The 22,626-nt window shown below is 42.2% G+C and overlaps 1 protein-coding gene and 1 pseudogene across 6 annotated transcripts in view; one reads left to right on the forward strand and one right to left on the reverse strand.

Annotated features, from left to right (window-relative positions):
* The window catches only part of ADD2 (adducin 2), a 104,583-nt gene extending 83,752 nt beyond the window's left edge, over window positions 1–20,831 (reverse strand). For 2 of the 6 annotated variants that reach the window (XM_027072254.2, XM_027072253.2), the window contains exon 1: window positions 20,400–20,831. The gene's annotated coding sequence lies outside the window, so the exon portion shown is untranslated. Of the gene's footprint in view, window positions 1–19,772; window positions 19,814–19,850; window positions 19,966–20,108; window positions 20,281–20,399 lie in introns of those variants that run through there. The other 4 variants (XM_027072255.2, XM_053200731.1, XM_053200734.1 and 1 more) reach the window with 4 other exon arrangements.
* On the forward strand, window positions 1,033–20,941 carry LOC113603119 (high mobility group protein B1-like; annotated as a pseudogene).
* The last annotated feature ends 1,685 nt before the right edge of the window (window positions 20,942–22,626 follow it).

Consider the following 22,626-nt stretch of genomic DNA (forward strand, 5'->3'; position numbering starts at 1 on the left):
ATAGACACACAGACAGAAGTGTTTCCTGTCCAACATCACTTTGAAATTGGAAGGATAAACACAGCTGCTTGTTACAGGACCTTTCTCAACATTTTCTGTCCTAGGTACCTGATGATGCTTCAAGAGGGGGTAGAATACAGGGTCCTCAAATTCTCTTGACCATGGAAACTTTTATTTCATGTTACATTTCTTGAGAATAGTGTTTTACCAGATATACATTGGAAAGCAGTGTTTCAGGTGCATTTCTCTCTCTCTCCTGAACTAAGAAAAAACATGCCTTTCTAGAGCAATACAAATATAAATTCTTAGAAAAAGTTAAAACATAAAACATTGTAACTTTGCATACTGGGTTGAATAGTTATCTCCCTGAAATTCATGTCTCCCTGGAACCTGTGAATGTGACCTTATTTAGCAATAGGTATTTGTAGAAAATTAAGAATAATTCAGGGTGGATTAGGATGGGCCCTAAATCCAACGATGGGGGACTTTATAAGGAGAGGGAGATTTGGGTATAAAGAAACACAGAGGACACACAGGCACAGAGGAGAAGCCTATGTGATGATGGGGGCAGAGATTGGAGTCATGTAGCTGCAAGCCAAGGATACCAAAGACTGCTGCTAACCACCAGAAGTCAGGAACAGGCAAGGAAGGATTCTTCCTTTACAGCTTCCAGAGGGAGCACGGCCCAATGGAAACCTTGGTTCCAGACGTCTACCCTCCAGAACTATGAACAAATACATCTACAGTTGTAAGCCATCCAGTTTGTAGTACTTTGTTAAGGCAGCCCTAGGGAACTAATATGCTCTGTGATGCTGTAATTGTAATAAAGTTTAAATCATTGTAAATTTGTCCCTGTGTCCAGGATGAGGGTTAAGCATCAACATGGGTGGAGGCCTGTCTCAGCCCCACCCGTCTCCTCTACCATATTTAAGATTCTTACAAGGAACTTACATTCTTCCTGTCTTTTTCCCTTGAAACCAAATAGGATCTTGAAAACTGTAACATTAAAAAAGGAAGAAGCTGACATTTAGAAAGAAAGGTCCTGGACAGCCACCGCAGTACCCTAAGCTCCACAGAGGCAGCACTGGGGCAAGTGAGAGCCAGACGGGCACTGGGCGGCTCTGCCACATTGAGGAAAATAATTAAACATGGGCAAAGGAGATCCTAAGAAGCCCAGAGGCAAAATGTCATCATATGCAAACTTGCAGAGAGGAGCACAGGAAGAATCACCTAGATGCTTCAGTCAGCTCAGAATTTTCTAAGGAGTGCTCAAAGAGGTGGAGGCCCATGTGCTCAAAAGAAAGGAAAATGTGAAGACCTGGTAAAGGCAGACAAAGCCTGTTATAAAAGAGTAAATTAAAACTTACATCCCCCTCTAAAGAAGAAACAAAAAAGAAGTTCAAGGATCCCAATGCACCTAAGAAGCCTCCTTCGGCCTTTTTCTTGTTTGGTTCTGAGTATCACCCAAAAACCAAAAGAGAATATCCTGGTCTATCCGTTGGTGATGCCGCAAAGAAACTGGAGAGGTGTGGAATCACACTGCCGCAAAGAACACGCATCCTTATGAAAAGAAGGCTGCTAAGCTGAAGGAAAAATATAAAAAGACTATTGCTGCATACTGAGCCAAAGGAAAGCCTGATACAGCAAAAAAGGGAGTCATCAGGGCTGAAAAAAGCAAGAAAAAGATGGAAGACAAGGAAGATAAGAGAGGAAGATGAAGAAGATGAACAAGTTCATCCTAGTTTTTTGTTCTGGTCTATAAAACATTTAACCCCTCCCCCTTCCTGTACACAGCTCACTGCTTTTAAAGAAAAAAACTGAAATGTAAGACTGTGTAATATTTGTTTTTAAACTGTACAGGGTCGGGGCGCCTGGGTGGCGCAGTCGGTTAGGCGTCCGACTTCAGCCAGGTCACGATCTCGCGGCCCCGTGAGTTCGAGCCCCGCGTCAGGCTCTGGGCTGATGGCTCAGAGCCTGGAGCCTGTTTCCGATTCTGTGTCTCCCTCTCTCTCTGCCCCTCCCCCGTTCATGCTCTGTCTTTCTCTGTCCCAAAAATAAATAAACGTTGAAAAAATAAATAAATAAATAAACTGTACAGGGTCTTTTTTTTTTTGTATAGTTAACACACTACCGAATGAGTCTTCAGGTAGACCTATCCTGGTGGTATCTTCAATAGCCACTAACTTTGCCTGGTCGGTATGGGGGTTGTAAACTGGCATGGAAATTTAAAGCAGGTTCCTGTTGGTGCATAGCACTAATTAGTTATATATGGCGATGGTAGCTGGTTCATTTTCAGTGGTCTCTGATGCAGTTTATACAAAATAATTGTTGTTCTTGGGGCGCCTGAGTGGCTCAGTTGGTTAAGTGTCTGACATCAGCTCAGGTCATGATCTCATGGTTCATGGGTTCCATCCCTGCGTTGGGCTCTATGCTAACAGGTCAGAGCCCGGAGCCTGCTTCAGATTCTGTGTCTCCTTCTGTCTCTGCCCCTCCCCTGCTCTCTCTTTATCGCTCAAAAATAAATAAACATTAAAAAACTGTTGTTGTATTAACTGAGTACCACTCTGTAATTGCAAAAAAAAAAGTTTAGCTATTTTGTTGACATTCTGAATGCTTCTAATACAATTTTTTTTTTTTTGAAGGGAGGGAGGACGGATGGACAGAAAATCCTGAAGAATAACTTTTCAGCAACCCTGGATTTGCCAGTAATTATGGCCTCACCTTGGGTCAGAGCCTTGTCTTCTCTCAGTTTCATCTGTGTGTTCTCTAGAACTCCAGGGGTGGACTGGAGGGTCTGCATGGCTCCTTCTGCTTTGACATGCCAGAATTCCAGTGGGAGCATTTCTCATATATAGGAACATCTGATGCATGTTTCTCAGAAATAAAGAATTGCAGCCCCTTGTTAATGGTTGGGGGTCCTTTTAGAGCTTTCCTGAGTTCATTTATATGCAAGAATATTACTTCCTAGGATATTATAACTGAGCAAGAGAAAAGACTGAAGTGTTATGCTTGGTGTAATGTTTGCCTTGGCATATTGGACGTTCTTAGAGAGGACTGGTTGTCTAGAGAAAGGCGTAATACTAATTACCAGGATAATGATGACTGTGTATCTCCTTTTCCCACCCTCAAGAGAAACTCACACTTATAAAGCTAACTAAATTGGGGCACCTCAGTAGCTCAGTCAGTTAAGCACCCAACTCTTGACTTCAGCTCAGGTCATGATCTCACGGTGCATGAGTTCAAGCTCCGCGTTGGTCTCTGCACTGACAGTATGAGGCCTGCTTGGGATTCTCTCTCCTCGTCTCTCTCTGAACCTCCCCTGCTCTCTCCCTCTCAAATAAACTTATAAAAAATGATAAAAAAAAATAAAGCTAAGTAAATTACTCCCATTACAAAAGATGTCTTTATTTTACCAACAAGTTTACTAAGAATTTCCTTTAACATTAACAGTGTAGCAAAGAGCTCAACCTACTCTCCAGTCTAAACAACCCCACATTCTTGAGACTTTCTTCATATGCACTACTTTCCATCTATAAGACCATGGTCTAGCAGACCATGTAGGCTGCTTTTTCCTGAACCCCAGCTAATTGTCATCGTAGGTTGTAAGGGTGAAAGACAACACAGTGCAATACTCTTGAAACTGACCAACACAGAGTAAGCTTAGGAAAGGAATACATCCTGGAGCTTGAAGGTTGTGTTGTCAATGTATCCTATAGGTTATCAGAAATTCAGGGGTGAAAATAAAGAATCCCTGCTTTGCACAAGGATGCACAAGACACAATGTCTTTGTAAGGTGCATCACAATATTATAGTTATCAGACACAAATATTTTTAGCATTTTAAATGCATATAGCCCTTGCCAAAAATGGTTTGAGAATGCAAAAGAGGCTATAAATTCTGGAAGATGCACAGAATTGGACGTTGACTTATGGAATTTGCAATATAATTTGTGCTTAGCAAGGACACCAAAACCTTAAAATAACATCTCCATAATTCTCTAAGTATATCAATAGCCCTATTGACAACCATATTTACAACAAAGGAGAAAAATAAACCAAAAGAGTAAATTGGGTTTTTAAACTGTTCATCTATGTAGCATTACCTAGAAATAAGTTTTCCTCATCTAAATAATGAGATTAATAATACTTGACCTTATACAATTGTTGCGATTAGAGTTTTAATAATAAATACAAAAACACAGCACTGTCTTAGCCCAAGCTGCCATAACAAAATACTATAGGCTGGGTAACTTATAAACAACAGAAATTTATTTCTCACAGTTCTGGAGGCTGGGAAGTCCAAGATCAAGGCACCAGCAGATTTGGTGTCTAGTGAGAGCCTGCTGTCCAGTTTATAGACCACTGTCTTCTCACTGTCCTCACATAGCAGAAGGGGCAAGGGAGATCTCTGAGGTCTCTTTTATTTATTTATTTTTTAAATGTTCATTTTTGAGAGAGAGAGAGAGAGAGAGAACAAGTAGGGGAGGGGCAGAGAGAGAGGGAGACACAGAATCTGAAGCAGGCTCCAGGTTCCATGCTGTCAGCACAGAGCCCGAAGCGGGGCCTGAACCCACAAATCATGAGATCATGACCGAGCCAAAGTCAGATGCTTAACCAACTGAGCCACCCAGGCACCCCTCTGAGATCTCTTTTATAATGTCATTAATCTCATTATTGCAGAGCCCTCATGACTTAATCATCTCCAAAGGCGCCACCTCCAAATACCATTGTATTAGGGATTAGATTTCAATGTATGAATTCTGGAGAGACATTAACATTCAGTCTATAACAAATCATTAACACAACCTGATATGTAGAAAGTGCTCAATAAATTTTAGCTACAACTATTATGGTGGAGCCAAGTGAAAGATTTGGGATATGTTTTAGAGAATTAAGCCAATTGAATTTGCTGATAGATTGGATGGGAAAGTGAAGAAAATAGAGAAACCAAGAAAAATTCCAAGATTTTTGGTATGAACAACTGGGAAGATAATGTAATACAGAAAAAAGTGGGTTTGAGGAAAGAAATTAAGACTCTGCTAGGGTTGTTAGGCTTGATCTGAGTTACCTGTAAGACGTCCATGTAGAAACGTCAAGGAGGCAGTTGGGAATACAAGTCTGTAGCCTCACTGCTCAGCACCATTCAAAATAAGATCCCAAGACCAGCAGCCTCAGCATCACCCAGGAACTTGTTGGAAATACAGAATCTTTTTTTTTCTTTTTTTTTTTTTAATTTTTTTTCAACGTTTATTTATTTTTGGGACAGAGAGAGACAGAGCATGAATGGGGGAGGGGCAGAGAGAGAGGGAGACACAGAATCGGAAACAGGCTCCAGGCTCTGAGCCATCAGCCCAGAGCCTGACGCGGGGCTCGAACTCAAGGACCGCGAGATCGTGACCTGGCTGAAGTCGGACACTTAACCGACTGCGCCACCCAGGCGCCCCTGGAAATACAGAATCTTAAGCCCTACCTCAGATCACTGGAATCAGAGTGTGCATTTTAACAAGATTCCCAAGTGATCTGTATGCACAATAAAGACTAAGTAGCACTAAGCTAGAGTTCTCAGAAAAAAGAGACCAGATGTAGCTTTAGACCAGAACCTAAAGCTAAGGCCTGGAAAAGCTCCCCTGGGGGAAGCGAGAATAGGGGGCCCAGGGTAGAGTCATGGGAGTCTCCCACATTCAGAGGTCTAGTAGAGGTAAATGGAACTCCACAGAGGAAGAAAGAGAAACAGCCAGTGAGGCAAGGGAAAACCAGGAGAGTGAAGGGTACCAGAAAGTCAGACAACAAAATGTTTCAAGAAGAGGTCCACTGTGTTGACAGCTGCTGATAGGTCGGTAAGATAAGAATAGAGAAGAGACCATTAGACTTGGTAATAAGGAGGTCACTAATGACCTTGACAAGAGCAGCCTCAGTAGCAGAGAGGGGACAAAAGCCCATGTGTAGACAGTGGGGAAGAGAAAGTGAGGCAGTGAGCAAGGCAGTTCTTGCAAGGAGTTTTGCTGAGAACATAAAGAGAGAAATGGGGTAGTAGCAGGGATACTTAGGTAGGAGATACTAGAGCATGCCTGAATGCCAATGGGGATGTTGAAAGGCGGGGGGGGGGGGGGGGGGGGGGGCGCGGGTAGGGAGGAGCTGACAATGCAGGAAAAAAAAAAGAATGACCAATTGCTGGAGTGGTGGTTTTGAGAAGGTACGAGGAAAGGGGGCCCAGATCCCAGAGAAAGGATGGTGCCTAATAAAAGTAGGACCACTCAGCTCATTGCTTCTGTCTTTCAATGAAATTGGAGGCACCTAGCAAGATGTGTGGGAGTGGGAGGAGAGGATATTTTTTTTAAAAGAGGAGTGAAATACTCATTTTGGAGAGTGGGAAAGTGAATGTCTCAGGATTACCACGTAGTACAGAGTACTTTTTTGAGATTTTTGGCCAGGCATTGAAGAAAACCCACACTTTCCTATAACATGCTTCATTTCCCGCCCCCCCCCCCAAATGTCCTGTTCTAATGCGTAAGCATGAATTATGAAAAAGTACATCTTCTCCGTCAATCCTTATTTTTCCTGTGGCAGTTTATTATGTTAAAGGTCACCATCAGCAGAGCAAGGCTAGACAAGAGAGTCATCTCAGAGCCACAGGAAGATGGTGATATGGAAGGACAGAAGCCTTCTGTCCCCTCCATGAGATGCATGGCTGGGGGTAATGCAGGAATTAATGACATGAAAACACAAGATGTTTCAAGAAAGGAAGTTTTCCTTCTCTTCTCACAATGCCCCAAGAACTACTAGGAGATCTCTCATGAGACTAGCACTTTCATAAACAACACCATATACTGTTAATTGCCTTTAATTGAGTTTTGAACAAGCCCAAAGTCACTAATGCCTCCTTGGTTACCTTCCTTCCTCCTTGGAAGCCAAGCTCATTGAACAATCCCATAATTCTTTGCAGGATTCCCTAATCCAGCTACATAAAGCCCATTTCTGTGATCCAAAAATAAAAAATCCAAAGGCTCACTCTCCTCTGAGCTCACTGTTCTCTCACAGCACACATCCCACATACTCAGGGCCTTGGCACAGTGTAGATAGCCTCTGTACGACCTAAGGCCACTTCCTTCTATTTGGAAGCCCATGGCTCCCAACTGGACAGGCTTCCCATCAGCCCCCTTGTGGCTATCCTCCATCACTCTTTCTTGGTCATTCCCCTCACTCACGGATGACTTCACCATCTTCCCCTGGGTCACTAGGCCTTCTGATTCCTGATGATTTCAACATTCATTCCCATGCGGTGATACACCCAACACCCAGCCTCACATTTCCTTGGCCTCTCATGCCAGCCATGTCTCCTTCTACCCCAGTCTCAGTCATCCACTCCCATGGTTATATACCCTAGATCTTGCTGCCGCCAATAAGTGCACCATTTCCAACATCTGGATTTTACATCCTCCTCCTTGACCATCTCCTTCTAGCCCATCTACTCTGATTCTCCAATGTCTCTGTGAACTTCTGCTCATTTTTTCACTATCTAGCCTCAAACTCCACTCTTCACATCCTTCCTTATCTTGCTTACATTAACTAGTTCCACTAGGTAATAATCCCCTTGCAAAATACCTCAAATTCCTCTTTTCCATTCTCCTCTGCTGTTCTCACCTCAAAGAGCCCTACCTTTGGTCAAATGCTACAAGGCCTTGCTTCTAGTATACATTTGAATAGTTGACCTTTGCACACAGCTGTGCAAACTAGACTTATTTCAAAACTCTCTCTACACCTTTCAAATTATTTCTAAATATTACCAAACAGTCTGCCCTTCCTTGGTGTAGACTCTTCAAGGAGATTGTTTCCTACTTTCTCACCTCTCCTCAAATACCCACATTGGCCTCTTCTCTCTTACTAGAGTGTAATCTCCTAGTTCACAGAGGCATGCCCAGCACTTGGAACAGTAGATGGACATAGAGGGTGTTAAGTAAACACTTGTCAACTGACTAATTGATACTCATAGTCAAACCATAATAAATTTACCTACTACTGTGATAAATTATTCATTGTTGCTAATATGCCTCAATCACATTAAACATTTTTATTGCTATAAAATGTACATAGCATAAAATTTATTATCTCAACCATTTAAAAAAATTTTTTTGAACATTTATTCCTTTTTTGAGAGACAGAGAGAGACAGTGAGTTGGGGAATGACAGAGAGAGAGGGAGACACAGAATTTAAAGCAGGCTCCAAGCTCTGAGCTGTCAGCACAGAGCCCGACACGGGGCTTGAACTCACAAACTGTGAGATCATGACTTGAGCTGAAGTCAGACGCTTAACCCACTGAGCCACCCAGGTGCCCCAACCATCTTAATCATTTTTAAGTGTACCATCCATTCATAATGTTGTGTAACCATCACATCTCTAGATCTCTTTTCATCTTGTAAAACTGGAACTCTATACCCATTAAACATTAAGGCATTAGAAAATTTCCCCCACCCCAGACCCTGGCTACCACCATGTTACTTTCTGTTTCTATGATTTTGACTACTCTAAGTACTTCATATAAGTGAAATCATAGTGTATTTGTCTTCCTGCGACTGGCTTATTTCATTTAGTGATATCCTCAAGGTTCATCCTTATTACAGTATATGTCAGAATTTCCATATATATATATATATATATATATATATATATATATATATATTCACACCATGTTTTCCATGTGGCCACCTGAGTTGCTTCTGTGTTTTAGCTATTGTGAACATGCTGCTATGAACATGGGTATACAAATATCTCCTTGAGTCCCTATATCAATCAAATTTAAATACATTTTCTTGAACGTTTATGTAACTCTACTTTCCCTTCTGCCCAAAAATTAACAGAAGGGGTGATCCGGGCCAAACATCTATTTTAAAGAAATATTTACTGAACTAAATGTATAAAGACCAGTACTTGGATTAAAAAAAAAAATGGATCAATATTATAGCTGTTTTCCTCCTTTCCTCCATCACTTCCTAAGGGGGTAGTTCCTCATAATGTAAACCACAAAATCCTCCAGGGAAGAGCTCAAGAAGCAGCCTGGGTAGGAGGGAAGGATGAGATACCCTAGCTCCTGACTTCACCCCCTCCAGCCCTTCTATATTACCTTCCTCTTAGGCAACTCTCCCTACATCCCCCCATATGGCTCCTCCCTACCCCCATTATGCTTCTGCTCCCCCTTTGAGACTAAAGAAATATCCCTTCCCCTGTTTGTTAGAATGGCAGAAACTTGCAGACATTTAAAAGACAAGAAACAACCAAAAAGATACTGTGGCATTCAAGCACATGAAAAGATGCTCGGAGTCACTGACATTAGGGAAATGCAAATTAACACCACAATGAGATACTACCCATATCTATCATAATAGCTAGAATTTAAAAAAACAAACTAGCAATACCAAGTTTAGAGCAACTAGAACTCATACATTGCTGGTGGGGATGCAAAATGGGGTACATTTTAGAACCAGTTTGGCAGTTTCTTACAAAGTTAAGAATACACTTACCATACTACGATGCAATCCCACTCCTAGGTACTTATTTACCCGAAAGAATGGAAATACACAAAAATCTGTAAGGCAATATGTACAGTGGCTTTATTCATAATCATCAAAAACTGGAAACAACCCAAATGTCTTTTAACGGGTAGATAGCTAAAGAAACTGGTATAGCCATCCAAAGAAATATTACGCAGCAATCAAAAGAAATAAACTGTTAATATTTGTAACAACATGGATTAATCTCAAAAAGATTATACAAAGTGAAAGAAGTTAGACACAAAAGACTACACTGCATGATCCCATTTATTGGACATTCTGGATAAGGCAAAACCAGATGGGTGGTTATCAAGGGCCATGGGTGGATGGTGGAGATTTACTAGAAAGGGGCACATGGGAACTTTATTCTATCTTGATTGTGGTGGTTGTTACAAGAATGTCTATATTTGTCAAAATTCATAGAACAATACATCTAAGAATAGTGAATTGTACTATATGATGTTTATTATAGCTCAATAAGCTTGACTTTAAAAAGCACAGCAAATAAATTAAAAAGTCACCTTCTTTTGCATAATACAGGGGACACAAAAGTAAATTATGTAAATTATACTAGCAACACAAACAGCATCAGAACAAATCATTTTTAAAGAACTGGTTTCTGATCCTACAGAAGCAGCACTCTAGCCTTGAAAAAGCCCATATTTATATACTACCTTGCCTCGTACTCCTGTCAGGGTACCATCTGGGAGTTGGGCAGTCATTCATCTCAGGCCTCCTTGAACAGGGCAAAAGGACCTCACCCCAAATCCACAACCACCTGGGCCCTCTTACTGGCAGAAACAAAATGACTCATCCTGAAAGAGCCCACCCTTGCTGCCTCATCCACGTACCTCAGCCATACCACCTCACAGGCACAGAAGCAAAAATACCAGTAAACTGTGGGATGACATACCATGGTAATTACAAAATGAGACTGGAGACCTTTCTTTCTCAAACTCTAACTCTGAAAGACTATTTTAGCAGGTAAAAGGTAATGGAGAACCTCAAATAGGAGAGACACCAAAGTAGTTATAGATCAGCATGTGGACTTGCTCCGCAAATAGAAATGCTGCTTTCTTGGCTTTGCTCCTCATTTCCCAACAGACTTGACCTTTCTGGGGATGCACCCATCCATCCATAAAATCCTGATGAACCCAACTCAGCAATAGAAACAAGGCTCCTTTGCATAAATAAGCTAGAGATCTGCTTTATAACATTGTCTACTTAATTAAGTATTGCTTCCTGGATGTCCCAGTTGAAGAATCTATGGATTTTTATCCCATTATTATAAATTAATAGATTTGTCCTTTAACAATACTCTCTAGCTATTTTCATTTTGTGTTTGAAGTTAACTAATGTTTAACATCATGGTTAAGATGAAAGTCTCCAATCTTAATAAAACAGCAAAGAGTATAAAACAGTAGACATTTTTAATTATGGAAAAATTTGAAAATACGCAAAATTAGAAAGCATTCTATATAATGAACTCCAAGTACCCATCACCTAGCTTCAGAGTAGATTACAATTTTCCTGAGTGTCTGGGTCATGCCTCTTGTTCCAGTGTGATTATTAATAGCACCTCCGTTCACTCTAAAAAGTGCCAGTTTAGATAACAGATTATACCCAACCTCAACAATTAGCAATTTGTAGTCCATCCCAATCCACTCATCTCCCAATAAAAAAGATTTTGAGATAAATCATAGATGGTGTTATCATTTGATCCATAAATATAATAGACTTTGAAAAGCAGATTTTAATTCTTTGACATCCTTAATCTTGATAGATATTCAGTATAACAAGTACAGGCTTCAAACAGTTGGCAACAGTTTTCACAGCTTGTAACTTTAACAGTTAAGATATATAAAGCAGGAGCCCCCAAACTGTGTTCTGTCCCAATGATCATCGCTAAGGCTGAAAAATGAAGCAATAATCTCCAAATTCGATGGAAACATAGAGGCAACTGAAATTTCTTGTGCATCATAACTCCAGATTTACTTTCTGAACAAAGAACCTTTGGTACCCACAAATCCTTCCTTCTCAACCAGGTTTAAAAAAAAAAGCTAGCAGTCCCTTTCCCTGGAGGATGCACACTGTTAGTGAGTTCATTAACTTTCTGTGTTAGTTCCTTACTTTCTGCATCTAAATCGAGTACTGGCAACTCTGACATATGATCTCCCTAGCACCTGGGCAATAACGACAACCCAGGGTCCCTAGAGAAGTTTCTGTCTTCTCTTAGCCCTCATTTTATCCCAAGCTCTTTTAGACTATTAGCCAAACCCTTCTAATTTGCCATTTGCCCTTTTCTGAATAGAAACAACTGAGCTTGTTAGAACTGCAGTCATTCATCTTAGAGTGGAGTAGAAGGATGTTTCCGTATTTCTGCACTATTCTAGATGTGAGAAGATACTGGAATTGAGCTGATACGTACTGCATACATTTGAAGTCGTTTTCACAACAAAGAAGAGCAAACTTCACTAGAGTTTGAATTTAAATCATGTCATTGCCACTAGTTTATTCTATTGCTACCATGCATGGCTTGATGAAAACTAATGACCGTGGCTTCTAATTCAAGATGGCAGGCCTAATCCCACCTATCCCTATGTTCCTCTCTCTCTCCTAAGTCTCCATTAAATTGATCATAAGGGAAGAAAAATGCACAACCCTGCAATGACGAAGTAAAAGCAGGTGGTTATCAGAGGAGAGATTTCAACAACTTTCTGGAGGACAAAAAGCAGATGGAGAACTGGTGACTAATGTTTGAAGCAAAAGAAGCCTCAGCCCAAATTTCAGGCAGAGGATGCTGGAGCCAAGGAAGCAGATGATCTGTGGCAGAGCCTTGAAGGTGTCCTATACTCTGATATGGCAGGCATGATAAAGGGCAGGAAGAAAAAAGAGACTGAATAAAGGGGTGCAAACTGCACATCTCCGTAGAGCAGCAGGCCCCCCCTAGCTGCTTCTCCTGTGCTCAATCACAGAACACGGCCCTGGCCAGGCGCTCAGCTATAGATCCCTCTGTATCTCAGAGGGATCTGGAGGGGTCTTACAGAAACTGCACCCTACAGGGGGTGAACCAGGGCAGCTGTGGTGGTGATGGTGTCCCCAGGGTCACTCTGTGAGTGTTTGCCACCTAGGGGCCCAAAGGCTGGAAAATCCCCTGAAAAGGATATGAAATCCTAGCATATTACTTATTGTGCAGTGAACAATATCAACCCAGTTAATGAACAGTTTAAAAGTTTTCAGCTTTTAGAATCACCATAATTATAGACAAATCATAGATACCAACTATGGCCATGGAACAGAAGGAATATTTTATCAATTTTGATAATGCAAAAGTAAAGGGAAGCTAGAGGGAAGGAGGAAGCAGGGCAAGAAGAGGCAGTAATAGCCTTATGTTATACACAGCAGAGAGTCAAATGACCTAGTCAATAGTCCGTGGAATGAAAAATCAGATTTTAATAAATGCATTGTCTGGAGCAGCAGGGATGACGAGAGAAAGACAGTGAGGAGAAGTAGGCATGATGTAAATAAATTACATCCTTGACTTTCATGGCAGAAGATCACTAGATGATGATTGAAGTTGATAAATTCAGAAACAGCAGTGTATGCATATTATTTTGAGATACAGAGGGAACTACAGCAGAATGGGAAACACAGCTAAAAGCAGTTTGCCAGTATGTAGATAAGGATTTGGGGTGGGGCAGGGATTGTTGCTTTCTGTTAGAAGCCCTTCAGTCCTGTCTGATTTATTAACTATGCATATGCATTGCCTTAAAAACAGTTTAAAAGGCGGGGGGGAGGAGAAGAAGAAAGAAAACTAACAGTACGACTTATGGAAACGCAAGAAAGGAAGTCTCATGCACAGCACAGCACGAACAAGCATGGAATGGGTTAAGCTGCATAACTATGGTAACAGATGTAGCTAATTTGGGACACAAATGAGGGTGTTGGAAAGATCTAAGAGAAATGTGGTGCTAAGAGGGAAGACGAATAAATTCTAAATAAAGGACTGTTGAGATAATCAGTATGGATGCTCTGCCATCTGACACAGTAGAGGAAGAAAGAACTGTACATACCCTCACTTTTCGAGTATCTTTTCGCCATAAATTTTTAAAATCAAAAGTCAAGAGATTCTTATATGGACTCCATGCTGAGTAAAGAAAGCAAACATAACGAAATTCATAATAAAATATGGGCTGAAAATCATGTCCCTTGTTAAGTGAAATTCTGTCTTCATAAAGTCCCTTTGCATTTCAAAGTTAAATAACTTCACTTGCTCTTCGAGAAAAACAGTTTATAAATGACATTCAAATGCACACATATTGACCTTCCCTTCAATACAATGATTTGCAATGGAATATATGCAGTTAAGCAACCCTTTCAAAATTCCACATAAAATAATCAAAGGAATAGAAAAATAGGAAGAAATCTGCATCACTTCTGGTTACTGGGAAGGCTGCCATCCATGTGGCAGAATCTGTGAAGAAACGGCATCTTTGCAATATCAACTCTTCCCATCCAGAAACATGACATTCGATTTCTGAAATAGTGGTGGCTCATATGTTCTGTGAAAACGTCCACTTCATCAAGATTTTCACGTTAGGATATAATAATGCATAGTGTTATGATTTCAAATCTTCTCTGCTTTGTTCCATATATCATTTCTAGTATTATTGTTTTTATCTTAATCAGGCTTGCTAGAAGTTTGTCTATTTGGTTGGCTTTCTGAAAGAAGCAACTTGCCAGATACAAAGTGGGGGGGCATGTAAGGTGGAGGAAAGAGGCTGAGAAAGAGTGGAAGCTGGTGGGGAGCTGTGGAGAAGGGGCATGTCCAGAAAGATGCTTGGTCAGCCTACCTAAGAGGTGGAGTATGAAGGAAGAAGATGTAAAGCAGATCTAAGCAAGGAGTTTGGGCTTTATCCTGAAAGTAATGTTGAGATTTGCTTTGTTTCAGCAAGATCACTGTGGATTGATGGAGTTCAAGTTGGATGTAGGGAAGACAAATGGGAGGCTCTAGAGTAACCCAAAGTTCTACCCAGGAGCAGTGTGGCTGATAAAACACAAACCCAAGCAAACTAGCCCAGGCAAGATGGAAGGCAACCTCATCAACATAGGAACCAAAATCTAGCTGGGCCTCATGGAAGCTGCTAGAACTGGAATTGCTGTGGCCACCTCAGGAAAACCAAGTGGCTTCTTCTCTAAATTGGCGCGGGAAGTAGGGGGATGACCTATCACTATCATTGCATCATGTCTGTTTTGGTTTGTTGTTTTGTTTTGGGCTTGGCTTCTCTTTTTTTTTTTCTTTTTTGGCCTCCTCACCCTGACTCCCTCTCTTATTTGGCCTAATATGGCCACCAGCTCTGAGATCCCAAGTCCCCACAGGTCCACACCTGGTTCAATCAGCAGTCTGCATGTGTTGGGGGGGGTGCATGGGGTAGAGGATGTCAAATGATCCTTAGAGCTGTCACTCATAAAAGCCAGAGGCATTTGCTATTTGGCTCGGTAAGTTTTTTTCATCCACTTCAAGGCTTGGCTCAGGGAAGACCATTCCAGATATCATATGGAGCACTGATATTTGTTCTCTGGCAACCACATCCTAAATTCCCTAGCCTCTGGGTCTTACCCAGGTTCCTTGTGGGGTGACATCCAAGTACCTTAGAGATATTTACTGCTGGGCCAGATGACATTTATTTATGTACTTATTTATCTTTATTTTCAGCTGTACCTGTTGGGGTGATTAGAACTGATATGGCTTGAAGCTGGCTATGTTAAAACCCCACTTTATCAGAGGCTCCCTCAGCACAAATCAAGATTGGGGGGGCCAGATACCCAAAGTGGAAGGTGCTGATAAAGTTCTTAGAGTCTTTTAATACCCCCACGCTCTCCCAGACCACACCATAGCCCACTCAGGTTTGGTGCTTTGAGCCTGAGTATTATTCTAGGATTCAGCTGAGAGAACATTCCTTTTTCTGAGGAGTGCCCCTTATTGAATCATGGGCTGGTTGACGTTGGCTGGCACCATCTCTGCCATATCTTCTGGAGAGTCCTTGAAGAATCTGGGCCCACTGTTTGTTATCTCCCTCTTCTCTACAACTAAAATAGATCTGTCTTCCTTTGCTTGGCATGTCCTGGTTTTAGCACTAAATGTCCCCCATCCCAGGAAAGCCATCAGGGCCCTAAGTAATACTGCATCAAATATAACCTGTGTGTAACATAATACAATATAAATGCATATGTCTATGATATGTATACATCAAAAGGAAAACTATCAAAAACACAATTATAGTAGGAGACTGACATATTTCTTGTAATCTTTGACAGATCACTTAGGTACAAAGAAAAATAAAAATAGACTTGAATATAATCAATAAACTTGTTTTAATCTATACAATCCAACATTGTAGTGCACAGAGAATAGACTTTCTTTTCACCTCATTCAATAACATTGGCAAACCTCTCACATGTAGTTTATCATGGAAGATAGGCCTGGATGAATCTTTGCTGGAAGCTTGCCATTCCATAGGTGCTCTTTGAGTTTGGGGGACTTTGCTGCTGTTGTTGTTGTTGTTGAAAACAGAGGCAGTTTTTGGTATTACTGTCTTAAAATTATTTCAGGCTAAAACTATGGCAGTCAAGGTATATAGAGTCAAATATTAGGGCTGCAATCTCTCTTCTAGAGAGTGAAAATTCTATTCCAAGAATCTTGGGTGTGTCCTTGCACACAGTGCAAAATGCTTAAACTAAACAATTATCTCTTTTGAAGAGAAAAATTTCCCGTGGACCCAGGGTTGACCTACATCACTTTTATTAAATATGTGCACACATAAAGGCCAGTTCTAAACACCTAGGCATTAATAGCTAGTTATATAACTAAAATACCAAAGCCAATTTACAAGCACATGTAATTATCAAACTTTAAAATGTCAAATTAATAAAATTAACTTTATACAACAGATAATATTGTTTTGCTAAGATTAAGACACCATTTGGGGCTTAACAGAAAGATCTAGTCTCAGGCCCAGTTACTACATGTTACCACTATCTGAATCCTGGCTTCAACAATACCAATGCAGACAACTCCTAAAGCATGTGTGCAAAACAATATTGATAACCTCAAAAATGTGTTTGCTACTTTAAGATAATCAGGTATCATAATTTAAAATTCTGCTAAAAACCACCCACCTAAGTGGGTGCCATTTCATACTAATAAAGATAATAATAATTGCTAACATTTATTGAACTTTACTGAAGACTTTACCAGTCTTTCACACATAATAGCTCTAATCCTTGTGATATCACTATGAAATCAATACCACATCTTTATCTCCATATTATCAAAAGAAGAAACTGAGAAACAGAGAGGTTGAGTTATTTGCCCAGGTTTCACAGCTAGTAAGTAGAAAAGTGAATTAGAAGTCAGTCTGGCTCCACCCAATCATTATGCCTAGTTACCTGTCTCATTGTTTTGGACATAAGGTAGTTATCACAGGTCACTAAATCTGTATTGCATACAGATCTAACCCAATTATTGCTGAAATCAGCAACAGCAACTCTGTCATTGTGTTTTCACTATAACACCTGCTGCTAATAAATGGCTACAGCCCAGTCCATATGAGGGCGGAACCAGCATGAGAGCATCATTCCTTGCCAATATAGCACTGGTCCCAGGAGTTGTTCCTTTGAGTTTGACAAGCCTGTGCCCTGTGTGGGCTCACCCTTCTCTCCATGTGCCTCTAATTAAACTCCTCGCTGCCTCATGACCTGAGCTACCAGGCCTGCCCCTGGTTCACACGGGAAGATGCAGAGGCAAACAGAGGCCCCACCATGGGTTTTGGGGTTGCCATCAAGATAATCCAGAACACATTTTTATTGTTAAGATTATCACTGAAGAGGCAACTGGGTGGCTTAGTCGGTTAAGCGTCCGACTTTGGCTCAGTTCATGATCTCGTTGTTCATGAGTTCGAGCCCCGTGTCAGGCCCTGTGCTGACAGCTCAGAGCCTGAAGCCTGCTTCAGATTCTGTGTGTGTCTCTCTCTCTCTGCCTTCCTCTGCTCATGCTCTGTCTCTCGCTCTTAAAATATATAATAAACATTACAAAAATATTATCACTGAAGTAAAACCGCTAATTTTAGAAAAGACACAGATCCCTCAAAATGTATATTCTGAGAGCCCCAAGAAGTAATATGAGTGCACACCAAGGAACACTATAAAAACAGCGGTATGAAAACCTCCTTGTGGCTGACAAGGACATGATTGAAGACATCATTCCAAACACTGTAATATTTGCAACAAGTTCCTTTCTGCTCTTAGAATCAAGAATTGTTGTGCTTCTCTTAACAAGTTTCTGTGTTTTATGTTCTAGATATGGGACATTTTGTTTCATGCTTTTTCTGCACAGCTCTCAGCACTATTTGTAATTATACATTCGTATATATACAAGGTTTTCTGATGAATGTCAGTTCCTTGCAATCATCTGTAACTGCTGTCAGAGCAGAGACCATGTCTGTCCCTGCACCTTGCACAGAGCCTGGTACATAGTAAGTCCTGAGTGTTTGTTAAGTGAACAAATGAGTGAATGAATCAATGAATAAATAGAACATATGAACCATGGATTGGTCAGGTCCCCTTTTTCCATGAAATGCTCGAAAGTTTAGTGCTGGATTTATTTCCCCGCTTAGCAAGTGTAGAGGGTCTCACACTTGTATTTTTGTATTAGCTTCATTCTTAATACCATTTTATACCTCTACCCTTAGTCTTGTTTTTTCTTTCTCATTTACTTCTAAGTTAGTCTCCCTTGCTATGATTTATGAAGCCCTGTAAATGGTCTTAAAGTCCTTGTGATAAATATATTTATTGAAGTCTTTTATATATATACATATATATACATATTTAAAGCCTTAACACTAAACTTTCTCCCAACAAACATATTTGATCACCTGTAGGCTCTTAAGAATAGCTGTAATTTGCTAATTCCAGCACCTTACTAACATTTAAGGCAAATTCAACCCAAGCCTAGAAACAACATGTAGTGCGTCATTTCAGGCAGTGTTGTATATTCTGAATGTAACAGGCAGATTTCTAATAAGGCTAGGCAATTGGACAAGAAAGAATAAACGGCTTGCCACAAAAATGTATGGATTTGGGATCAAGGGATGATTTATCTCTAGTGGTTCTCCAAAATATATTGAAATTATAATAATAAAAGGTTTGCTATTGGGGGTGGGGAGATGAGCAGCAGGAAGAGACAGGGAGGCAGGGCTGGGCATGATCTTGGTCCATATGCACTGACAAAAGTCTGATCACCTTACAGAATGAAGGTAGAATGCTATAATCCAAATATCCAACAGTCTAAACCCCTTTGTAAAGTCTGTAGCATGTGCTATTCATAGGCTTGCGGCTGGAGTGACTTGCAAGTCTGAAACTTCAGTTTCTGCTCTGCTCTCACTCTTTTAAAGTACTTTCACTTCATATGTGGACCATTTTTCATTTCTCAAAAATGAAATCCAATGTTTAAATCCATTTAACAAAGACACCCCTTGCTGCACAAGTTAAACATGCATCCCATGTACCTCAACTAGACCCACACACTAGGCGTGAAAGGAGGTGGGTCTGCCCTCTCCAATCACTTCCTCCCATCAGGGCATCAGACCAACCCCTCCTTGGGGCTTAGTCAGGAAGCACAAGATGTCCATTTAACAAACTGAGACTTGATTTCTATTATTTATAAGGCTCATTTGAGTCAGTTGAACCTTAGACGACAAACAGCAAGAGGGAAGAGTGGGTGTAAAGAAACAGATGGGTAATAATCATGTGTCACAGATACATAACAATTTTTAAAAGAATTTGATAGGGTGTGGGCTGGGGCTTCCCCCCCCCCCCCTTCCCTTCTGTCTCCCTCTCTCTCTCCTGGGGCTTTCTGTCTTTCTCTTTCTCTTTGGCAAGGGGTGGAGATTACAGAAGAAAAGGAAGGGGGAGAAAAAGCAAGACAATAGGCTAGACAGAGCGCCTGATCGGCATCCTAAAGCAGTATGCCCCGCCCCACCCCCCAACACCTGGTAGCTCAGTGGTCGCGATTTCAAAACTGGCAGACGCTCCCCCATCCTCCCCACTCCACCCCCACCTCCCCGAGCCAGGGTGGCCTCCAACCCGGAGGCGGGAGGAGAGAGAAGGCAGAAAAAAGAGAGGGGAGGGAAGATGGAAGCTAAGAGAGGAGGAACAGACTGGCAAGACCTCTTGGGGGCAGTGGCTTTTTACCCCTCCAAAGTGGTGGAGTCGCACAAAAATCCAAGTCCAATGGGGCCCACTCACGTGCCAGCTCCCCTGCTCCAAATGCAGGCGGCTGCCGACACCGACACCGCGCCTGCTGGCCCCGCAGCTGCGGCACAATGCCCCGCCTCGAGCCTTAGCTACGCCCGGGGGAACGCGCCCAGCCTGCCGAGCACCCCCCCCCCCCCCGCACGGCTCCCCGGGAGGGCGTCGGCTGAGCAGGAAGGGAAGGGAGGGGCGGCCCCCGCGAGGCAACAACGCTTGCCACCCGCCAGCCCGGACCCCAGAAGAAAGCCCCACCTGTCAGGCGTGGCGCTCGGAGTGAGGGCATCCAACCATCCTCATGCAGAGGCCAACGCCAGTTAGCCCCGCTTTCCAACCTCCAACGTTACATCGTCAACAGAAACCTTTAGGCATGAAACACACAGCCGCCGGGAAGGGTGAATCGCAGACACCCACACTAGCAGACGCTCACCAATCTGGACCAACCAGCTCTCTCACGGTGGAGGGATGCTGTAGGGGTCTCAAATTCCATTAAAAGAAACAAAACCAAGGCAAAATTCATGATACCCGTTGCCAAGACGGGCTTACCTCCTGCACGGCATCTTATCCATTCCTGGTCTTCCACTGTGGGCTGTTGTTTTGCTTTGTTGTTGTTGTTGTTGTCTTTTGAGTGTCTGCTTAATGCACCCAGCTAATCTGCAGAGCAATGTTTTCTTCCCATCCTGCAGCCCCACACTTGTCAGAGCTGCCTGGAATTCCACCAGCAATGCAGCTTCTCCGCGTCAGTGGTAATTACAGACGACAGAGGCTGCTACTCCTTGACAAAAGGCTTTCGTTCCCGCTCGTCCCTTACAGCCCTGCCGTCAGAATTAAATCCATTTCCCGCACGAGGCTGGGAGGAAATGAGAGCTCTCCTGGCCGAGTGCGCTGACAAAAGGACGCTTGGCGGCGCCCACAGCGCCCCCTCTAGCGGGCCACTGCCCGGCTGCCCCAGGGCCGCGGTGCTGCAGTGCCCCCACCCGCAGCGCGCGCCGCCCGCGCTGCCGCAGTCCCGCCGCTCGGCCTCTGCTCACGTCCACTCCGGCACCACCAACTGCCCGCAAGAGCCAAGAGCTAGGAAGAAAATCTGAAACGTGAGCTCCCTTAAAGGATGTATCCTCCCTGGGATTAATAAAAGAAAAAAGTCTTGCAGCTGGAATATTTATTGTCTGGGAAGGACATCTGCCTTTAGAAAATTAACTATTAGCGATTTTAATAGCAATTGTTGACCATTTGAATTCTGAGCCAAAATTATCCCTCTGCCAGGTCCATTTTCAACTAGAGCAAAATTTTTGTTGTGCTACTCTCTGGAACTGTGAGCCCAGCTCCTTCCAATTCTCATTACTTCCTCCTCTCACCCCCTCTCCTCATTCCAGAGGGAACAGGTGTTTAGTGAATGGTGAATGGGGAAGGGGATGGAGAACAGAATACTTGGTTACAGTTTCAGACCTGCTAATAACTAGCTGTGTGACCTTGATGAAGTCACTTAACCTTTCTGGGCATTTACTCTGTAAAATGACAGTGTACCTAAGACATCTCCCACTTCTACTTTCTGACAGTGTTTCTTAATATGCCCTCAGAGTAGGCATATCAAGTGGTTGCTTGGGACTTTAGACCCGCATAATCTCACCAGCTCCCCCAATCAGCATTTACTCTGTTTTTAAAAATGTGAATGCAGGGCAAGTATGGTTTCCAGAAAAGCCCCCTGGTCATTTTCCCCAACCAGTTCATGGCCCCTTTGCTCCCTGTAGGTTCCAGGGCACCATGGCCTTAAGACACTCCCATAAAAACCACAGACCCGGCCACAGTGCTGCTACAGAATCAGAATCTCTGGAGGTAGGCCTAGGAATCCATATTTTTAATAAGCATCCCTAGTAATTCCTTCATACACTAACATTTAAAAAATGCCACTCTATGTGAGCTACTAGTGATGTAGAAGAGAAAATGCCCACAACAACCCCAGAACTGAAAAATATTCTGAGACACTAGAACTGTGTCTTTCTGCTGTAGCTCTTCCAACCCTTCCACCCACCCCCCAAGTCTCAATCCCCTCTTTCTCATTCATTCCCCTTTCACTTTCAGAATTGAGTCCACAAGCCCTCTCCCCATTCACCTGTCAAAACCTGCTAGAATTACAAGCAATTCAGCTAATAGGACCCAAGGTCTGTCTGGCCAGAACCAGGAAGTGATGTGTTTATTGAGACACTTCAAGTGGCTATGCACTATATTTAATTTTAGATGTATTTTGTAAGTGATATTTGGTACTGAGTGATGATATCTAGGGAATCAGGAACATCTTTTCCAGAGCCCTGAAATCATAGGTATGGTGGGCCCTTTTCTGAAATAGAACTCAAAAAGAATAGAGAATTTTTGTTTAGTCCAGAAATAACAGGCTTCATAAATCCCCTTAAGTCATCTCCATCACTCAAATATATTACTTCATGATATAGTATTTAGCTTTCTCAAACTAATAATTGCAAACTCTTGTTGGCTCCTGCCACTGCTCTGAGGGCTTTACCTGCATTTTTATTCATTTAATCCTCACAAGAACTCCATAAGGTCAGTACTATTATTATTCCTATTTTACAGTTGAAAAGATTGAGGCACAGAGAGGTTAGGTAACTTGCTCAAGGTCACACAGCTAGTGGATGGCTGAGCCAGGATTCAAACTCAAGCAATATGGCTCCAGAGCTTATGAGCCCTAACCACTACCCTGCACATGGCTTCTTGGAGGGGACAAAAAAATTAACTTTAAAAAGTAGAACTGGGGGCTCCT

This window comes from Acinonyx jubatus, chromosome A3 (assembly GCF_027475565.1).
Source record: "Acinonyx jubatus isolate Ajub_Pintada_27869175 chromosome A3, VMU_Ajub_asm_v1.0, whole genome shotgun sequence".
In the NCBI taxonomy this organism is placed as follows: Eukaryota; Metazoa; Chordata; class Mammalia; order Carnivora; family Felidae; genus Acinonyx; species Acinonyx jubatus.